Source organism: Callospermophilus lateralis, chromosome 1 (assembly GCF_048772815.1).
Source record: "Callospermophilus lateralis isolate mCalLat2 chromosome 1, mCalLat2.hap1, whole genome shotgun sequence".
Lineage (NCBI taxonomy): Eukaryota > Metazoa > Chordata > Mammalia > Rodentia > Sciuridae > Callospermophilus > Callospermophilus lateralis.
In genome coordinates, this window is record NC_135305.1 from 34,176,195 (window position 1) to 34,188,132 (window position 11,938).

Sequence of the window (11,938 nt, forward strand, 5' to 3'; positions counted from 1 at the left end):
CACTACCTCTGTATACTTCTGGAAATTGAAACTTTAATTTTTTTTTTCCCTTTAGGCTAGGATTCTATAAAAACACACAAACAAACTGAGTGAAATGTCAAGTACTTGAGTTCATTTTATACTGTATGAAGGTATTTTATTTTAATCTACTTCTTCCCTTCTCCATCCCCCACCGTGTATGTATACATGTCTAATTTTGCAGAATTTATTCCTGAATGTCTAGAAGATTATAGAAGAATATTTGTTGAATTTTTCATTGAATTACTTGTTGACCTTGATGAAGGTCATTCTGCTTCCTTATCTGTAAGGAATCCTTGGCAATCATTGAATGACACCATCTTTGAGACTGTAGCTATCCTGATCATTCAATGATCCCTAGTGAGAAAGGCCTCCAAGTGCTGGCTCTTCTTCCTCTGCCTGGGGCCTCAAGGCCATGGAAGAGGCAGGAGGAGCTAAAAACATGAACTTTATGGAGAAGGAGACAGTGGGGTGTTCTTCACCCTTCACTAGTCTCAGATAACATGAAGCAGAGTGTGTAACCCTGTAGGTTAGTATCTTTCTTACCATTCCCACGGATAGCAGGCTTACCTAATATTTCTACAAAAGTAATTTAGGCATGGAGTCAGTGCTACAAAGAAGTAAAATGTCTCATAATTTTTTTTTAAATTTATAGGTAAATGCCCCAGAGACAGCAGTTGCCATTTTTTATGTTTTTATTGTTAGTCACCATAATTTCACTAATAACTTTGGCTCAACATTGTTTTGCCAAGATCATTATGAGATTATCTCACATTCCTCAAGGTTCTGGCATCTATAAAACTTTTGTGTCTATAAGTTGTTTTCCAATGTTCTAGTCATTGAAATAACAATTGAGATTGTTTTTGCCCAGCCCCTTGGAAGACAGAATTAATTGCTACCCTATTTGGCAGGAGTAGCTGCTATCTTGGCAAACACCAGATTGTTCTGCAAATTGGTACAGTGACACCAAGGCTGGATAGGTCATAAATCTTGTAGTCTCCAAGAACTTATCAAATGCCTACTATACCATAACCTCACTTCTTTTAAAATTGCTTTCACTTAAAACATTTGATCTGATAATATCCCTCTCTTTTCAAACTTTTGCAAAGATTCTACACTGTATACTGAAAAACTTTTATATCCACATTCAGATGGTTAAGACTCTTCCTGACTTTCGCTTCTCTTTATGATCCTTAGGTTCTACTCAAAATGGGCTTTTGGGTTCTCCAACTGTTGTAGATTCTTTTATTTTTCTAACATTTCCCATATTTTTCCATTCCTTAGAATATCTTTTCTCAACCCCTCCCCTTTTTGACAAATGCTATCTAAGACATTGCTCCTCTCTTAGAATGCCTAGTTCTGCCTTCCATACTCTGAATTCATTAACCAGTCTGAGCTCTCTTATGGGATTGATAATTTCCTATTTCTTTTACAGTTGTTTTCTGTAATTGTTAACATCCTTTATAGACTATAAGGACGTTGGGGGCAAGGACCCTCTTTGGGATTGTCTGCATCTCTCAGACAACATATTTACCGAATTAATTCCATTGGATGATCAGAGTCAATTTCCTGATATAGCCAGGAAAGCATTAATCTTACTCTAGCAGATGAGGAAACTGAAGTTTGGAGAGGGTAAAAGAAATGTACCCTAAGCTCGGTAGGCTGGTGAGGTAGATTAAACATGATGTTGAGATTCCTTATCTACCTGTCTTTCTGCTCTGGGATACAGCACTCATTATCACTCTATATTGTGATAAAAGAGAAGAAGCAACCAAAGAAATATAAGGACTGATCCCTAAGTTATCTCTTACCATCTTGGGAACAAAGTACTAAGACACATAAGATAGTGCTCGGAGGGGCTGACCTCACTGTATCACAGCAAACCATGACTGAGGATTAAAACAGAATTGGACAAAGTCAACACAGCATCACTGCCTCTACCCTCTGCAGTTGTCCTTTACAGTGATTTTTAAATAAAGTGTATTTAGGTCTTCATTTATTTTTGTCTTGCTGCCTGAAACAGGGAGCCATTTGAGGACAATGGCTGGTTTTTACACACATCACATCCAAATCTTTGTAATAAATAGACTATATGCATTCTAGTCACTCCCTTTGTGCAATTATGTGTATTTATAGGAAAGAATAGTCTCTAACAAGAAAATAAAGTTCTGTAAAAGTAAATTCAGGTCACTCTACTGAGACAGGAAAAAAAATATCTCAACTGGTCATAATAAGGAAGGAAAGGAAGCACACATTAAAATAATTACCAAAGAAATACCAAACATAACTTATAAGTGAGAAAACACATTTAATATTCTGTTGAATGGGAAAATTTGCTCATTCACGAATGCAGCACAAACTAGAGAACTAGGAAGAGAATATAAAATATGATACTTCTGGCCTCTCCCCAGGGCTTCTCTTTGTCTCCTTACTCCATGAGCATGTGACCTGTGGAGTCACACAGGGCTCTTTGCATAGCGGTGTCTCATGCTTGGTTTAGTGCTCTGCTTTTCCCATCTTGTAATCCTTAATAATTTCTGAATAAGAGACTCACATTTCATTTTGTTCTGAGACTTAAAAATTACGTAGCCAGTTCTACTTACCACCCTTCCAAGCCTGTTGATACTTTGCATCTCATTTCTTTCCAAACCAATAGGCCTTATTCTCTAGGCTCAAATACAGGAAACACTTTAATAAAGAAATATTAAGAATAAAGGACCATGAAATCATACAGAGGCCCACAACCTCTCTGGAAATTGATGTCTGGGGACTCTAGAAAGAACTTTATGAGTAGGAGTACTGGAAACCACAAATCTAAACTTCCTGTAACATTTTAAAAAGCATTCATGAAAGAATACAGTAAAAGATTAGTGCTTAAAATGATGTGGGAAACTTCTCATTATATCCTCATTGACCAGAATTCTTGTTAGAGTAATGTGACTTTGGCTCTTCATCTTAAAAAATGAGAAGTCTTAAATGAAAGAAACAGAAATAATTTGAAGATTGGGAAATGGAATCCATTAAAGTGTTAAAGGCCTTGGATTCAATTGTCAAGACAAGTTTAAAGTTCATAGCTTCTACCAAGTATATGAGGAACTAGCGTTTGAGCAATAATTTTTCAGGTTTTGCAAAGAAGATTGTTCTTGAATGGGATGGGCCTTTGATTATGGGAACTTTCAGGGCACTACTGGTAAGACACAAGATCTCCTTCACCAAAGTAGAGGAAAAGCAATCAGAAAGAAATCCCATTGATTGAAAAGGGATGAGCCTTATGCCATGATTGAACAATAGAAAGAGGTCCGGATGCCCAGGTAGAAGGTACATTTCAAAATTATTATAATTAGGAATTGAGAAGAAATCCAATAGGATCAGCAAGGTTAACCAGGGGGGAGGGGAAGTGATTAACATGAAAAGCAAGGACAGAAAGAGAAGTCATGGAAATTAGCTACTAACATTACATCGATTACCACTTGAAAATATCCTGAAATCTCCTGAGACAGGGACAGGATGTTAGGTTAAGTGCAGGAGAAATGGGAAAGCCTTTCTTTTTCTCCTCTGCATGCCTTCCTAATTCACAGCTATCTTTCATTTCCCTGGGTACCTTTCTCCACACACTTCCCCTGAACTCTTTTAGGGAAGCTGGTGGGTAATCTAGTGATAGATTTGTGATTTCCAAGACAAATCCAGGGTTACAAAAGCAAAGACATCTTCTCTCCAAGGAGAAAGCAGACTCAGTCCTTCCTTTGGCATCTGTTTGTGTAAACTGAAGAGACTTGGAAAACTACCTTAGGGATTTAATTTTCTTCATTAAATTTTCTTAGAAATTTTAAGTGTTTGTATTTGGAAGGGGGTAGTGAGGAAGGGATGAGGGGAATGAAGAAGTGAGGAGAGATGGAGGAAGGAGGAGAGAGAAGGAAGAGGAGAGTGGAGAAACAGTCCACAATAGATAAAAGCTAATTTAATTCTATAATTCAATTTGTAACTACATGAGTATTGTTCTTAAGAGGAAATGAATAGCCATTATTATTTGTCTCTTTGCTTTCCTTCTCTAAGCTGTGTTAACTTCCCCCTTTCCTTTAGGAAAATGCAGTAGTCTAGAATGCCAATAAATGCATTTGACTAAAACATCCTTTTGAACATTGTGCTTCTTTACTATGTGGGGATCACTAAGATAAAAAAGGAATGACCTAGGAGGCTAACAACAGACATGATATAGATGGATAATGAAGGAACGGAAGCCTAAAACTGAAACAATGCTTAAGATGAAAAAAGGAACATGCAGAGAATAAAAACAATAATTGCAATAATACAATTAAGGAGGAAAATGAAGATTAATTACAACAGAACACTAGAAAACAAATAAGAAAGAGATATATTCTTTGGCTTGTATAATTTACTTAGAAAAGATAGATGTTTTGCTGAACGTATAAATATCAAATAGAAGCTTTAAAGCATGGGCCGCCTCATGGATCTTAAAATAGATAAATGCTTTTCTAAATTTGATTTGAACAACCGAATATAAGTCATACCAACTCTTAGTTTTGTGTTCCAAACCCAGGAGGAGTAAAAAATTGCTAATAATTCAATCCTTACTGGATATTTACGTGCAGTTTGTGCACATAATCTGAATCCCAGCTGCAGCTAAGAGTAGAAATAAAATAAGTAGATGAAAGTCAAGGTGCACAGCTTTATTCTATGCTGTTTATGTGTTTAGAAATGTACCAGTGGTGAAATAAAGCTGGAAGGTAAGATTAGATGGGAAGCACAGATTTTTAAAAATTCAACCCTCAAATATTTATCTATATGATGTGATTTTCACAGTATTTTTTCCCTGAAAAATGTCACTGTCCATGATAAATAAGTGTTCAAAGAGATTTACTATGGACTATTACATAAAATATCAAATTGCCTTATTCAGACAGTTCCCTTCCTTCTTGTGTGTTGACCATCTTTCACTGACTACATTAACTATAAACCACAACAGCTAACCAAAGCAACTACTTGATATTGCAGATTTGTGATGAGCACTTGACTCACAAGGATTTATCCAGTAACCACGCCCAGACTGTTGTTCTTCTCTTCTTTTTGAGAACTGAATTTCCCCATCCCCAGATTTATAGGTATGTCTCAACTTGGAACTGTCCTTTGCTTAAATGAGTCCATTTCCCCCAGCCAATACGTGGGAACCTGACCCACCTCATCAAATCAGTTTAATCCTTAGAATTCCAATGATTAAACCTCCACACACCCCCCTTGTTATGGTTTAGATATCAGTTGTCCTCCAAAAGCTCTATGTGAGACAATGCAAGAATGTTCAGAAATGAAATGATTAGGGGATGAGAGTCATAACCTAATTAGTGGATTAATCCACTGATACGAATTACCTGGGTGGTAGCTGTAGGCAGGTAGGGTCCCTTGGGGCATGACTTTAGGGGTCATATTTTGTCCCTGGTGAGCAGAGTTCTCTCTTTTTCTGGTTCCTATGTCCCTAGGTACTTCCCTCTGCCATCACCCTTCCATCATGATATTTTGCCTCACCTCATTGGGTCAGCCAACCAGTGGACTGAATCTCTGAAACTGTGAGCCAAAATAAACTTTTCCTCCTCTAAATTGTTCTTGTCTGGTATTTTGGTAATAGCAACATAAAGATGACTAAAGCCACCCCTGACCTTCAATAGTGACTGTTACAAGTAAATGTTTAAGAGCTAATTAGCCATTGATTTCTACCCAAATTTTTTCAGTCCTCAATTTAAGGGACAGTAGTCTTTCCTGTCTGGTTTAAGCACTGAATGTATGAACCTGGGGATGCTTGGAGCCCATATTTATACTTTTGTGGAAATAGTATTCTGAGAGAATGAAGCAATATAGTCAAGGAATCAAGAAATCAAACATAGAATTACCACATTACTACATGATCCAGAATCTCCACTTTTAGGTATATACCCAAAAGAGTCGAAAGCAGAGACCACAAAAGATGTTTGTACACCAATGTTCACAGCAATATTATTTATATTAGCCAAAATGGTAAAAATAATCTAAATGTCTATCAATGAATAATGGATAAAAAGAAAATGGAATATACATTAAATGAATATTATTCAGCCATAAAAAGGAATGAAATTCTGATACGTACTGTGACATGGAAGAAACTTTAAAAACATCATGCTAAGTGACTGAGCCATTAAAGGTCAAATATTTACTGATTTTATTTTTATGAGGTACTTAGAATACTCACATTCATAGAGACAGACAGTAGGACCTGGAAGAAGAAAGAGATGGGAAGTGATTGCTAAAGTTACAGGATCTCCTTTTGAGATGATGGAAAGGGCTGAAGATCATTAACTGTGGTGGTTGTGTAGTATTGTGAATATATTTAACACGACTTAATCATATACTTAAAAACAGTTAAAATGGTAAATATTATATTATGCAAAATTTCCCACTATTGAGGACTAACCCCTCTTCCATTCCCACATAGATAGAATTACTGAGAGCATGAGAGAGAAAAGTCCTGGCTCAGTTGTCTTCAAATCATTTCCTCTCCTGCCTTTTCTATGGTTCAGAATTTGCCGCTATTTTCTACTTTGGCTAGCTGAGGTTGGGCTTCTACCCCTTGAAATCTAGAGATCTAACACAGCCCTAAGCCAATCCTTGAACAATGTACATGGACCCCAACCCAAAGACAACTTGTGTATGTGTGTGTGTGTGTGTGTGTGTGTGTGTGTGTGTGTGTTTCAGATGGAGGGGTCTATCCTTTCAAAATTCATTTCTCTTCTTGCTGATTAGAGAGAGAGACTATACCACTTTCTGTGCTATTATTCCTTGAACCCTAACACAATGCTCTAGTGCTTCATACCCTGTCACAGAGGCCTAATTGGGCACGTTTCCTAATATCACATTCTTATTATGTAATGATAATGTATAGATAAATTTATCACAAAACAAAACCCAAGAAAATTATTTTCCTTCTCAGTATTTGCTTTGGTTTTAGTATAGTTCCCTACTTAAAACACTGGTTTACATTGTTTTCTCCAAATCTTCCAAGGCCCATCATTGGTCTCTTCATTATTCTCAGCAACTACTAATACTTCCCTAACTTATTCTAAGCTCATTAAATCACAGAACAAATGGCAGAGGCTTTCATCATCTGTCTCTCCCATCTGTTGTGCCACATCTTTCAAAGATCTCCAAATATTAGCAGAGACTTGAATCACTCATAACTTTAGTTGCTTTGTTGTTATGTCCTTAAAATTAGCCCTTCCATCTCTCATGTAATAGGAGTATAATTTAAGATACTGACTAGGTGAGGGCTTGACAGAAAAAGAGTTACTTGAAAACATTTCACTCTGCCTGCCCTGGGATGAAGAACATCAGTTTTCAAACCTGCCAACCTCTCAAGCCGTTAAGTATTTAAAAGCCACATCTGCTTTTAAATGATACATAATGGATGCCCAAGCATTCTGTTTCTAATGGTCATATTTATTGGGTCCACACACATGTGCATAAAGCCTTTCTAGATTCACAGACTAACCAGGAGGGTTTACCTCTTGCACTCTGCTACAAGAGGTGCTTTGGAAACAGACTTAGCATCAGTGCCCCTGTAGTGTCAGTTCTGAACACACCCGTCAATGCTCTTGCAGGCAACACCTTTCCCTGACCACTGAAGGAAAAAAGGAAAAAAAATTAAAGCCTGGCATAGCAAACCAGAAGTCGATAAATGTTCTTTCTTATAGTTTAAAGACTGTTCAAACATTGTTTTTCAAAAAAAATCAACACATTTCATTGTTTGCTAATCAAAGTGGTGTTGGTATATTGCCCAGCACTGTTCAAATTATTTTTTTATTATAGATTTGAACTTTGAAAAATTACTTAGAATACCTAATTTGATGTAAATGCTATGTATGTAGGTGTTATACTATATTTAGGGAATAGTGACAAGAAAAAAAAATGTCTATATGTTCAGTATAATTTTTTTTCCTGAATTGTTTGTTGAATATATGGATAGGGAACTCAAGGACATGGAGATCCAATTGTATCATGTAAAAGAGAGAACTGACTCATACAAAATTACAAGTTTTGTAGGTCAAATTATTTAATGTTAGTACTTTTATAAAGTTAAAACTGTTACGTTTAACAAGAAAAAAATTTAAATAATAGCTGTTTTTTGCATTTTGAGGATTGACTGTTTAATTTGTTTTTGCATCCAAGGGCTATTTTATCATGGTAATATGACATACAGATAAAATTTGGTCTCTGCCCCAGGTTCCTGGCACAGAGCTTCTAAAACCATGGGATTTCCTATGTAATGGGGTGATTAGAGCATATTTTTTAACCCTACCAGAGTTTATACTGATGATATGACTCCTGGAAGATTGGGGTTGGCTGCCAGGAGAACCAGCTAGCTTGGTGATTGAAGGGTTGGAGCTTTTGTCCCACTCCTCCACCTTGGGGGAGGTGAGAGGGGCTGGAGGTTGAGTTAAATACCAATGGTCAATGATTTAATCATTCATGGCTAGATAATGGAGCCCATGTAAAGAATGCTAAATGACTGGACCTAGAGAGCTATTGGGGGTGCTGGGAGGGTGACATGTCCTGAGAGAATATGGAAACTCCATGAGTTCCACCTTCTGTGCCTTGCTGTATGAATTTCTCCAACCTAATTGTTCCTGACATATCTTTTATAATAACCCACTAGATGTAAGTGAAGTGCTTCCCTGAGTTCTGTGGGTGATAGAGCAAATTTTCCAACCTGAGGATGTAGTGATGGGAACCACTGATTTGCAAATTTGGTCAGAAGTGTGGGAGGCCTGGAATTTGTGGTTAGCCTCTGAAGTGGAGGCAGATTTATGGAACTCAGCCCTTAATTTCTGGAGTCTGATGCAAAGTTCAGAGAGATAGCATCAAAACTAAATTGAACTGAAGGACCCCTCTTGGTATCCAGAGAGTTAGAGAGCTACTTGTTTGTGTATATGGGGAGGAATCCCCCACATATTTGTGTCAGAAATATTGTAAGGTATAATCTACTTTTTAGATGATTTTCATGTAGCCTTCTTTTACAGTCATTCAATGGTAAATATTTCTTTTTTTTAAGAGAAAGAGAGAAGAGAGAGAGAGAGAGAGAGAATTTTAATATTTATTTTTTAGTTATTGGCGGACACAACATCTTTGTAATTGGCGCTGAGGATCGAACCCGGGCCACACGCATGCCAGTAAATATTTCTTAAAATACTGTTATCTGTTAAGCACCATTCTAGACTCTGAAGTGAAAGAAAGAACTAAAAAGTTCATTAGGGTTCTACAGAAAAACAAAATGAAGAGAGATGTAGATAGAAACAGAAATTTAATATGTGTACATATATATACACACATATGTAAAATATAATTTCATGCATAGGTAAATATATATGACTATATGTTTATTTTATCCCCACATATTTATATTTTTTCTTATATTAACTTGTGATTATGGGTGCTGATAACTCCAACAGTGTGCTGTATGCAAGTTGGGTTCTCAGGAAAGCCAATGGTGTTGGTATATTGCCCAGCACTATTCAATTTATTTTTTTTATTATAGATTCTGGTTCTCAAAGATCTGAGAACCAGAGAAATGATGGCATAGATTCTAACCTGATATCACTGAAGAAAGTAACCTTTAGTGAAGGCCCGAAGGAGGCTCCTTCCCCCCTTAAGGAAACATCCAAGCAGCAGGTATTATGTAGTCAGGGAAGATCCATAGAACTCAGTTCAAGACTGAGATTATATAGAAGGATGGCTTTTATATAGTTGCTTTACACACTTCCATAATTTTTAACAATGAAAATGCAATGATTTTTACCTAAAATCCTTATTAAGTGCAAACAGGAGAATTTTGAGGTTTGTACTATGCAAATTATTAAGTAGTTAAGTAGTTTGGCTGTTAAGTTGGAATGAACCTACAATTAAGATTTGCCACTATAAATTTATCAGTCAATCATGATATATCTTTTGCACATAGTATGAATGCACCATAGAGTTTAATTTGGAAAACCATGAGTAATTTTAGAGATGATTATAGGTTGCTACACTTTATAAGCTGTCACTTGCCATTGTTAAAGGGGTAGGTTTCTGATTCAACATTTTGAGAGTTCTAGGGTAAAATGTACTTTTAAAGTGCTTATTAAAATATTGAAGTTGGATATCACTGGACTGAGACTGTGTAATTTCACATTAATTTACAAGAATGCTTTGTTTAATGCATATTTAATAAAGACCCCTTCAAGCTCTTATATCAAGTTATCTGGAATATATCCTTCCCTTTGTTTTGAAACTTAGAACATTAGTAGAAACTGTTGAACAGTGAGACAAACACCAAAATCGTGCTACAGAACTCTGAGTTTGGACTCTGAATTCTGATCATTTTCCAAGATAACTCATTTTTCTTATATAAGATAGCATATCTATAAAATAATAGTTGGTAAGGTGGTTATTAAGAAGGTTTTCTAAAAATTTCTTCTGGGCTCAAAATTTAATAGTTTTGTAAGCCATGGAATGATATTATACAACATTATAAAGATAAGCTGAGCAAGAACCAAAAGACAAGAAGACTACATGAATACCTTTTTATCAATCAGAACTTTCAGTTGCAAACAATGGGATTTATACGGGCTAGCTTAAGCCTGATGGAATTTATCAAAGAATATGAGGCAACTCCAAGAATCTATCTACAAATAAATGTAACTGAGGAGTTGAAAGACAATGGAAACTATAGAACATGGAAGAAAAAAAAACTGAAGAAGTCACAAGAAGATTTAAAGATTTCCCATATTCATGGATAGGCAGAAATAATATTGTGAAAGTGTTCATATAATCAAAAGCAAGATACAGATTTAAAGCAATCCTCTTCAAAATGCCAGTAACATTCTTTGTAGAACTGGAAAAAAATCTTTGAATAAATTTGGAAGAATAAAAAACACAGAATAGCCCAAGCAACTTTAAGCCAAAAAACAAAAGAAAGAGAAAAAAAGTAATGCTGGAGGCATCATAATACCTGATTTCAAACTGTAGTACAGAGCTGTAGTAACTAAAACTGCATGGTACTGGCATAAAGCAGACACATAGACCAGTGGAACAGAATAGAAGACTCAGAAACAAACTCACATAGATGCAGTCACTTGATTCTTGTCAAAACCACACATTGGAGAAAAGAGTCCCTTTAACAAAAACTGGTTATCCTTATGTAGAAAAATAAGACTAGATCCTTATTTCTCACCCTGCACAGAGGTCACTTCCTACTATATCAAAGGTCTAGGAATTAGACTAGAAACTATACAACTCCTATAAGAATACATAGGGCCAAGATTTCAACACAGAGGTGCAAGCAACTGTTTTCTCAATAGCTCAGGAAATAATGCCAAGAATTAATAAATGGTATGGCATCAAATTAAAAACCTTCTGCATACCAAAGGAAACAATTAAGAATGTGAAGAAAGAGCCTCCAGATTAGGAGAAAAATTTTGCCACCTACTCTTCTGACAGAATACATAAAGTATATAGAAAGAACTGAAAATACCAAATAACCTGATTAATAAGTGGGCAAGTGAACTAAATACATGCTCCTCAAAAGAAGAAATACAAATGGCCAAAAAATACATGAAAAAATGTCCCACATCCCTGGCAATCAGGGAAATGCAAATCAAAACTACACTGAGATTTTGTCTCACCCCAGTTAGTATGGCAGCCATTAAGAATACAAACAATAATAAATGATAGAGAGGATGTGGAGAAAAAGACATACCTTTACACTGTTGGTGGGATTGTAAATTAGTACAACCACTATGGAAATCAGTATGGAGTTTCTTCAAAAGATTAAAAAAGGGACCACCATATGACCTGGCTTCTTGGTATTTATACTAAAGAATTAAAATCTGAATACTATTGTGAT